The following is a 10,845-nucleotide window of genomic DNA, read 5'->3' as shown; positions in this document are numbered from 1 at the left end:
CACAGAGCTCAGGAGCTACACTGGTTCAAATAATGATAGAGACAACAAACTCCCTATTCTCTGTATTGTGTGCTAAATTTCTCAGAGCCACAACTGGACCTCAGAGAAACCTTAAGTCCGTCAGTGAAATGATAGAGCATCTTCCTGTCAAATCCTACCTCCAATGCAACTGCTTTCAAGCTACAAATTTGGCTTCTGAGCATTGGGTTTGTTTAGCTCTTTTGGGGCTTGTGCTCCCTCCTGTACTGATGATCTCACAGTATGTGAGACTTTATGCAAATGACTACAAGGTATTTGTGTCTGTCCAGGACACACCTTGGACCAGGTTCTTGGCATTCCTGCATTTTCTGCAAAAATGCAGTAGCAGACAGGCATCTCACTGAGATAATGTGAAGGCAGGGTCTGCAGCTACAGCACAGCCACATGTTTATTTGCTTGAACTCAGGGCAGTGAGTAACATGTGTGAAACGCTGTGGGCCAGGAGTTGACATGGTGTGTTTTGGAAAAAAAATAATGGACATACCACTCCCTTATTTTTTATCAACAAGGGTGATGGTGCAAGGTGGCCTCTACTAGACAAGAGAGTGCAAGGATAATGGGACCTGCTTCAGCCTTCCCACCCTAAGTACCACATGGTCCTGTTGTTTTGAGCTGCTGAGCAGTTTGGAGTTATGCTTTGTCAAATCTTTTCTGAGACAGGGGGTACTTCAAGTTTGCCCTGTGTCTTGACTTTCAGTAGGAAGTGCTGGGTTTTTTTTGCTTTAGGGGTAGTTTGTCTTCAGGGCTCTTCTCACAGGTTTCTGATTCGTGAGCTGGGAAACACACATCTTCCATCAAACTCTCTCTGTTATACAAGGTTATTCTAAAGGAAAAACAGGGAAGGGTAGCCATAATCCCATTAACTCCAGCCAGATTACATAATTATTGTGGCTATCAATGTGCTGTCCCAGAACTTGCCCCCACTCTGGGATACCTTTATACAATTCATTATCAGGATGATCAGTTCCTGCCACTTCTTTTTGTACTTGTCTGTTCAAGTGTTTTTATTCCAAATGGAATCTTGGCTAGAAATGGTAGGTGGATTCAGGTCTTCATGTGTGCTCCTAAGTCTCATCTAAAATTTTTAAATGCTGTATCTAAATTATTTAAATCAAGAAACTAAACTTCTTGCCTTCATATGTTATTTTTTATATTAGCAGGCTATTTCTTTGTTTTTTTATATATACATTTATACATACATATATATAAATTACAGTGGAGCTTTCAGAATTGCTTCAGCTTCAAATCCTCTGACTAAGAAAGATATCTGAGTTTGCTATTTTAATGCAGAAATTGTCCCACAGGATCAAATTATTGGATTTGGATTTGTTATAAGATTACAAGGAAACCTCCTGCCAGGATCAGAGTGCTGCAAAATATTTGCATTCCTAAGACATTGTGGATTGCCTAGGTGGAGCTTCTATCAAGTATTAAGCCACTTCTGAGCTCTCTAACTCTGATGCTGCCTTTGGGAAGGCTGTCATTCAGTTCCTAACTCTATTGGAGATTTGGGTGCCTGACAGGCACAGTATGGGGTTGCTTGCCCCCCATGTGGCCGTGGGCACTGGCAAATGCTCAAATAAGCATTATTGCCTGCAGGTTTTGGTTCTCCAGATCTACTGTGCTTGTCCACAGCTTCACAACTCCACAGGAGAGCAAGTTCTGAGGACTGTGTGATTCAGGGGAAGGGCAAAGGAAGAGCAGACATTTACAGCGGCATGTAAACATGCAGAAGGCACGGTGCTAAACTGCACCTAGAAGTTACACCCACAAAGTAAATGTACTGATAGAAGCGTCAAAGCAGGTAAGCAGCCTTACCCGTGTTAATGCACTCTTATGATTAGAAAAAGATAATAATTTTATGTCTTATGTATTTATGCATTCTATATATATTTGCATGTAACAATGGCTTCTGGCTAGGTTCCTTAAGGAAGATATTTTTAAATAAGGGGTATAATTTTGAAATATATAGTGTAATAAATATAATGTTGTGATTGAAAGAATTTAATATCAGAAATTATCAATTTATTCTGCTGTTTTACTTGGTTTCAAGTTGTATCCTTTCAAATTGCCACCAAAGGGCATTCAGGAGACCTGGCTACAGCTGGGGGCTATCAGCACCCCTCAGTGTGGCACATTCCATGTCACACAGCATGGGAACAACATAATAACTTACAGCCCGACCCTCCCAGCTATCCTGCAGCTTCATTTGGCCCTCCTCAGTAGTGTTTTCGGTTTTCCTTTTGTTTTATTTGGCTAATAAAGGCATCTTAAAACTAATTTAAAATTGCACAATTTTACATTGCAGCGTGTGATAAACGCCAATCACTCGCTTTTTGAAATTTATGAATATTTAATAAAGAATAAAAATTGGTTACAAAAATATTAATACAATAATAAAAGTTTAAAAAGTTTTCAGAGACAGGACAAATAATGAGACAATAAAAGCAAAGAAGGTAGCCTGGGCTTATTGTCCCCCCTCCCTCCCAGACAAAGGCTGCGAAGGACAAGGGCCCAGAACAAAGAGAAGTCTTCTTTTTTAAGCTTTTAGTTTATGACTATTTATATCTTACGTAAAACAAGTAATTTTCAGCTGTTTCTTGTCACAAAAGCTTTCTGTTAATTAAAAGAACGCATGAGAGCATACATCTTTGAGAAAGTTAGGTTCTGTGGATAAGAGGCTATAAATTCTTCTTCACTAGAAGGTTTAGGGGCCTTTGTGAATGTTATCTCTGTGCTGAGGAATTTTTCTTCTTGAGAAAAAAAATATAACACACATACACAGCTTCTATTGTACTATAACTTATTCTTAATTACAAAACTACATTCACTACATTATTCTAATGTTAATATAGTATAACTTTTCTATCTATCAGATTACATATAGTAAATATCTGCGTAGAGCCACACATACAATATGCCTTTTTCACACAGCGCAATTAGATAATACTAAATTAAAATGGCCTTAGGAGATGATAGATAAAGATACTCATCTTTTATGTTTATATATTAGGTTAGGATGCAACACTACTTCATGCTGTAGATTATGATAAAATTACTTATTGTACTAGAGAGAAATTTATAGGAATATCCCATCAGTGAAAAAAAAACCCCTTTAGAATGCTAAAAATGAGCTTGCACAGAGGGGTTACCTGCTTAGCACTATTGATTTGCCAATCAATATAGCAAGTACATTACACAAGGCTGTGTGCAGTCAAGGCTTTAGCATGGTTTAGATCTGTTTACACTGGTCTAGCTGTCAGCAGTGCAGCAGATGGATGTTCCCTTCCCAACACATCTGGAACTGATGAAGATCCAGCACCTCGCTGCTTGTCAGCATCCAGCAGCAGCTTACTGCCCCCACACCTGTTGTGTAGGTGCTTTTTGCTCATCCCCTTGGATACTTCACTGCAGGTTGCTTGCCAGGCTCACTGGCACCAGGGACCTGTTTGGGGTCAGTTTGGCAGAACTGTGGCGGTAAATGGCCTTTTGCAAATGGTCAGTGATAAGGGTTGGGGAGAAGTAATGACTCTGCATGGAGCCAATATTTGCAAACGTAATTTGTGCTTATGGTATAAATGTATAGCCATAAAGCAAACAGATAAAAATAGTTCTAAGTTGATGTAAGAGAAACCACACACAGAAATTGAAGTTGTTTGGTTAATAGTCCATGAAATAAGTCCATATAGCTTCTGTGTGTAGGAAAGAGGTCCTGAAGGGGATTTTATGTGACTTGCCTGCTGAAAGCTCTGCAGTGGTCAGGGCACAGCACTTAGCATTTTACACATAATCAGGTTGAGCTGGGAAATCAAATTCCCCATAGTCTGAGGCTTTCTTCCATATTTTATCTTAATTTCCCATATTGTTTCTCATATATATGTACAGAACTTCTCTATTAGCCCCTTTCACTGTGAAAGTGTACTATGTGCTCTGCTGCCTGACCAATGGGAGCTACAGTTACTGTATATTATTTCCTCAACAGTAATTTACCAAATTTACTCCTCTATTTTCAGTTTGTCCAGAATTTGTATGACCACCAGAATGCTTTCATACATTAAGTTCTTCTGAAGCATATTTTTGACACTAGATGGATTTTTCTACTATTTCAGAGACCTGACATATTTTCAATGCAATCCAAATTATTGCCAGTCATAAATAAATTCATTAGGAATGCCACTGAGTTCAGCACATCTTTGTCTTCCTTCCATCAAGGTCATGTCAAGGTGAATTTGCATCTGGTTTTTTTTTCTTTTTCCCCCTCACTGTTAGTATGTTTTGGATGGAATAAGCATGACATGTGGTATCAATATTCAAATGACAGCAAGGAAAAGAGATTATACAGAAAAGAAAGCATGCAATTTTATCAGGCTTTAGAACAGGTATCATGTTACCTGCACTATGCCAAAAATCAGTTCTTTTTGCATCTGAATTCAGGTCAGGTACAGCCCAGGATGCTCAAAATGTAAAAAAATAACACACTTAATAAAAGCAGAAAGTACAGCCATACATCCACTGCCTATGACTCTCATATGTAGATGTTCAAATAGATCTTTTGTATGCAGGAAGTCCTAAAGAAAGTGAAAATCTTTCTTTCAGGAGAATTCTATAGCATGGACCTATGAATACTTTTTTTTTTCCTTTTTAATTTATATATAATCCTGTCTAGGATTAAATATAATTCTGACAATAAACTACAATTATATTTGTTTGGAAAATGATGCCTAACTGCTGGAGCAGACATTTAACAAGGACACGTTCTGGCTTCTGAAATGTGTTCCCAAAGTCTACCCATTTCTGTATGAATCCAAATAAAACAAAACCACTGTGCTTTTTCTGTTAAATGGCTTTGGAGATTTCCCTTTAATATTGTAAATGGTATGGAAAATCCTGAGATCAATATTTTGCATATTGCCCATACCTTTGATTGTTAAACCTTATTTATAAACTTCTGGGAACTGTATCTATTACATTGTCAAAGGAAACAGGGCTTAGGTGTTATGCTGTTTGCCTACCCATCTTGTCAGACCCTCTCTAATAACTTTTGAATCCGTTAATTCATTTCAGTTACTTTTGGCTCAGAAACAGAAAACTTCTGGCTATGAAATTCCTCCAAGTTTTAAGCAACATAACAGCTCGGTAAAGGAAAGACTACTTCCTTCAAATTACTACTGTGACTGAAAGGCTGCTGCCTGAGCTCAAAGGTTATTTATTATGTTGAGTTTGCTGGCAGCCAGCACATGCTTAGCTCAAAAGCAGCCACATCACCTTGGTTCTCACCCAGCTGGTAGCTGGGAGGCAGGAGGAGGGAGCTGTGGGCACCGAGGGAAGAGAAGATTGATGATGGGCAGTGAACCTGAGGTGTGGACATGGGGAAAGCATGAGGAATGGGGCACAGATCCAAAGAAGCCAGGGCTTTTCATTACTTAAGAGCAGAACTTGATCTCTACTTGGGAGTGACTAGAGTCAAAAGCAACACATCAAAATAAGGCAGACTGAAGTGAACTTAGCACCAAAATAGATTCTTAGCATAACCAGCATGACAGTCACCATTTCAACAAGTTTTCTTTTTCTTAGTTTATCTTCTTATCATTAAGCATCGAGTCCACTTCATACAATAGTAGGGATTTCACTACTGAGAACAGCTTGGTAATCTGATGCCAGTCTACTGTCATTGTTTCTGTTACCATTGATAGCACAAATATTTCTATTTTAAGCATGCTTACTTCTATAACAAGCATGCCAAAGTTACAGCTCCCAGTGTTTTGTTTTATGCCAGAGACTCCACTGCAAGTGATGGACTCAATGGGTTATATGAAGAAAGCTTCGTTTGCAGCTATCATTTTGCAATAGTAAAGTACTACTAATAAAGGAACGGTCAGTACCCAGAGTGCCCACAGTTACCAACTAGATTTGACACAGCCCTATTAAGGATGTCTAAAAATGATTGCTCCTACTTTATAGCCAGAAGAACTGAAACATATGCAATGCATTTTTTCCAATGCTAACAAAGTGGTTTGAAACAGACTCTGAGTCTGTTTCATGTCACCATTAACTTACTACTGAAGCTCTATTTGAAGAGTGTATTAAATGCACTTCCTAAAATTTGAGTCTCCTTACTCTGAGATGACAAACAAAACCCCCCCTTTCTATGTTTTTTTTTTTTTTTCTTTCCAGCAGAACTGAAAAGCTCACGCATGTGTAGAATCCAAATTTCTGCAGTTCCTCAGAAGTCTCAGGGTTACTGGAGGAGCTTGTGTTACCATAGGTTTACCCACGAGTAGAAAAACTGTCAGGGGAAAATTTTGCTTTGGGGGTCATGGTATCAGACTGGGGCTGTGCAGAATCAAACAAAACAGTTTCACATTAAGGAAGATAAGAGATGAAAGCTTAAGTTCATGTGACATCCCATCACACTAAGGAGAGTGAATGTGAACTTTAGAATGACATTATAGGCTGTTGGTAAGGATTCTGCTGGAGAGTGCAGCTGGGCCCAACGTGGCAGGGTAATTTTGGGTTTACTGGCCTCAGTTTGCTTGCTTTTTCTGACAGATGGACGTACAGAAGGTGCAAGAACTTCCACAGCTGCCCTGCCTGCTATCTGTCTGTCATATGGTGTAGCTCTTGCAGAAGCCACATATGAGCTATAGGTTGCCTATGCCTGCATTAAAGGTTGGAAGAAGCAGCACATTTTGTTTAGTTGGTTTACACAACAGGTACTATTACCAGTTTGTTAATCCCTTTGAGATCCATACTGCCTTCTTGCTGGCACCAGCAGATGGGAAAGAGAAAATGAACTGTAACTTCTTCCACCCAGTCCCTAACAATAAGGACTTGGTTGTTTCCACCTACAGCATTGAGGAAGAGAGCCATGGCAAAATAATTAGTCCAGTAAGATGCATCCTATTTCCTTCTCAGTCTTTCCTTAGAGCTTTTCTGTGGGTGGTGGCTTGACCCTGGCCAGCCACTAAATACCCACCCAGTTTCTCTCTGAGGTGGGATGGGCAAGACAATTGAAAGGGCAAAAGCAAGAAAAAGGCACGGATCAAGATAAAGACAGGTTCATAAGGCAATGAAAGAAAAAAGGACGAAGAAAAAGAAGCAAATGATGGAAAGGCACTCACCACCTCCTACGAGCAGACTGATGTCCAGGCAGTCTGCAAGCAATGGCAACTTTGCAAAACCTCCCCCCAGTTCCATAAGTGGGCATGATGTTACACAGTGTGCAGGACCTCTCTGGTCAGCTCGTGTCAGCCTACGTGCTGTGGGGGCAGAGTGAGAAACAGAGGCGGCCTTGATGCTGTGCGAGCACTGCTCAGCAGTAGCTTAAACACGTGTGTGTTATCAACACTGCTTTGGTCTCAAATCTAAAACACAACACCACACAGGCTGCTGTGAGGAAAATTAACCCCCTCCTAACCAGACACAATATACTACCAGAGGCTACGGGACACTAAGGGCACTTTAGCCTTCTAGGAAACATTAATGTGGAAGTTAAATGTACTTCAGCTTAGGTGCATTGATTTAACACTTTTGATTGTTCTAATTTTATTGAATGTGTAAAATTGGAGCGAAGGCAAGACACAAGTAAGTGGTAAGAAGTTAGCAGCAAGGGCATTCATATTCGGTAGTAAGAGTGATTGAGTGCATCATCCCCATACTTCTAGTCTTGTTTCTGCATCTTCTGTGAGGCCATCTTCTTCTTCACAGTCACCTTCTCCTTGATACTTCATCCAGCCAAAAGCACTGTAGGGTTTTGACAATAAAATTTTTGAGATCTAGTAGCAAGGGCTTAAAAATATTTTTTCTTCAGCAGTCAGAGCTTAAGCTTTTTCTATATATGGCATTAACAATAGGAATATGACTCAGGATAATTTTTTTTTTCCTGAGTTGTATTGGCAATATTGTAGCCTGAAGTATAAAAAGATTTTGGTCAGTTCTTTTTTTAGGCTGACTGAAATTTGACTGAGTGCAATTTTTTTACTGGTTGATGGACAGAGCTAGTAAAGCTAAGTGATCATTTTAGTAATACTTTATATTAAACTTTTCCTAAAGATTGGAAAATATTCTACCTTGCATTACAGGTAGAAAACCTATTCCCCAAAGAAATAGAACCATGCAGGACAATAGAACTTCTGGTTTCTGCTCTTATTAGACCATCTGGCTTTCTTTTAAAACTCAGAGTTGCTCAACTTCTTCAGCATTGTGAGCCAGCAGCCAATGCTGTCATTTCCTATTTGGCTGTAAATACAGTTCTGGAATCTAGATAATTTAGGATTTTGCCACTGAGGCACAGATGGAGTTAGGAAATAATAAAATTAGGGTAGAAATAAGAAAACCAGAACTTCAGCAACATATTGAGGCTCCAGCATAGGAAATCTTAGGTTTTTCTAAATCTAATTCCACCATAGTTACACAAAATCATTCACAGGCAGGAGGGATTTAGCTCTTGGATCACTGGTTTCTTTTGTTAACATAGCTCCTCACATTCTAACAAACTGTGTTTCAGTGAATTCCTGTGCTGGAAGTTTCCTCTGGACCATAGTATACAATAGCTGTAAATGACACAATATGAATCAAATATGCCTTTTTGTCTCAATTTATTTTTTACCATTTATTACCTCCCATCTTTCAAATCATTTATCCTCCCAGCTAGCAAATCCAAATGTATTTAGCGTCTCCTCACAGGATCATAAGAAAGGTTGTAGCAGGCAAGACCAGAGGCCCAACGAGAACACCATTAAAAAAGTATCTGAAAAGGGCAAAGAGATAGCAATAATCCCTTCTGTATGCCTTCCCATCTTCCAGTAATCTGAGTACTGCAGACTTGCTAAGACAGTGCCAGTATTTTGTATTTAAACGCTATTAATGTATTTGTATTTTGCCATTTCGATTTTCTGGGTTTTGGTTATTCAGTCCTGAACATTACTGTATCCTTACTATATGGACTTTGAGATGGGGTAACTAGAACTGAAAGCAACATGCAAGTAGTGCACTGCACTATAAATGTGGTTTACATTACGTTTTCTTATCCTTTTCCTAAAAAGGTTCATCTTTCTCATGTTATTAAACACTTCTGAGCACTGAACCTTTGTTCAGAGAACTACTCACAGTGACTGCAAAGCTTTTCTTGGTTGACATTAGTTTTTAGAATTCGTCATGTCTGTATGTTTTTACCCTTTGTGCATTATGCTGCTTTGTGCTTTGGAATACTGCTTTTCAACTACCACTACTCACACACTGTCATGGAAGGCTCTTGCAGTACTTTTCAATCAGCTTTAGATTTGAATTACTGAGTATGTTCTTCAAACCTTTTTCACATCATCATTTGTGCCTCTTCCCAGTTCATTTATGAACTGTGAATAGCTCAGTGTTAGGTATGAATCTTTGTGGGATAACCTGTCTGTTATGAAAGCTCTGTTTATTTTTGTCTTTTGTCTTTTAACTGGTTAATCCATGAACTGAGGGTTCTTCTTATGCCATATAGAATAACAGAGACATGGGAAAATAGGCCCAGAAAGAAAAACAAGAAATCTAATTTCTCATCATGTTAATAGTACCTTACGTACAAAATTTCTGACAAAGGTTTGTCTGATCTTTTTTTTTTTTTTTAATATATAATGATTTTAATTTTAGTCTAATGATTACAGAGTATTTTCAGACAATTATGTGATTGTCTTTATCACTCAAAGGTTTTCCCATATATGCATCTCACTTGATACAACTGGTATTTGTTATTCCTTGTCCTACATCTCCTACCCTAAGATGATTTAATGCCATTATGAACATTTGCTGTTGAAAACATTTGTAATAGCGCATCACAATCTGATTGGCTAGGAGCAACACTAAAGAATAATATATATTCTCTCTATATAAATTATATACATTGTACAGACCTGTCATCAAATACTGTTCTATAGCTGTAGCTTGTATTTAGGATGGATTCTGCCAATATAGTGGTATAAAACTTACTATATCCAAGGAAAAAGTTGAAAACCTAAAAGCAGAACTCGATGTGGTTCGAGTTATCTTTTTAGCGCAATTCTATTTCTTCTGTGGGAATGAATTTAACAGCAGAAAGCTATCAGAGCAGTTCAGCTGTATTCTCCTTTATATGCTTCAAGAGTAAGTAAAGAAACTTTACGTAAATAAAAAAACCTTTCCTTTTTTATTACATGGTACTGTCTTTGTCAGTGGATTCTAATGCAAAGTTTAGAATTACTTAACTTCCAAAAAACTTTAACAACTGGCAAGGAAATACAGTGGAGGGAATATGATGGTGCTAGAACAAGAATGCCAACAATGCAGGAAGACTGAAACCATGTATGCCAATGAAGACAAGGAAACTCAGTTACACTGACTGTGCAGATCCAAAGGATGAAATTTTAGGCTGCTATATTCGGAATTAGATTTTATGCTTTCTCCATAATTATGGACAACTTCTGCATTTTTGGAATTCAAGGCTTTCTCTAAATTTCTGCTTCAAGGCTTTCTCTAAATTGCCTTCTAAACCAGCTGTCATACTGATTCTCAAATGTGAACACAAAGGCATTAATTAATAGTATCTTCAGGCTTTTTTTTTTTTTTTCTGTCAAACTGAAGCCAGCCCACAATACTGCATGCTGCTCCCCAAATGAAATAAGCTTGTGGATCTTGTTTGACAATTCACAGGGAGTAAGTGGATATCCTAAGAAAGATATACATGTGGTTACACTGCTTGAACAATAAGGTTGAGGTATAGAGGCATAATGATGAAATCTAGTACACTGAGCAGTGCAGAATTATTTCATTTTAATTAATTCACTTTAA

The sequence above is a fragment of the Prinia subflava genome, chromosome 2, assembly GCF_021018805.1.
Source record: "Prinia subflava isolate CZ2003 ecotype Zambia chromosome 2, Cam_Psub_1.2, whole genome shotgun sequence".
Taxonomy (NCBI): Eukaryota; Metazoa; Chordata; class Aves; order Passeriformes; family Cisticolidae; genus Prinia; species Prinia subflava.
The sequence above is the reverse complement of the archived record's forward strand: the minus strand, read 5'-3'. Positions refer to the sequence as shown.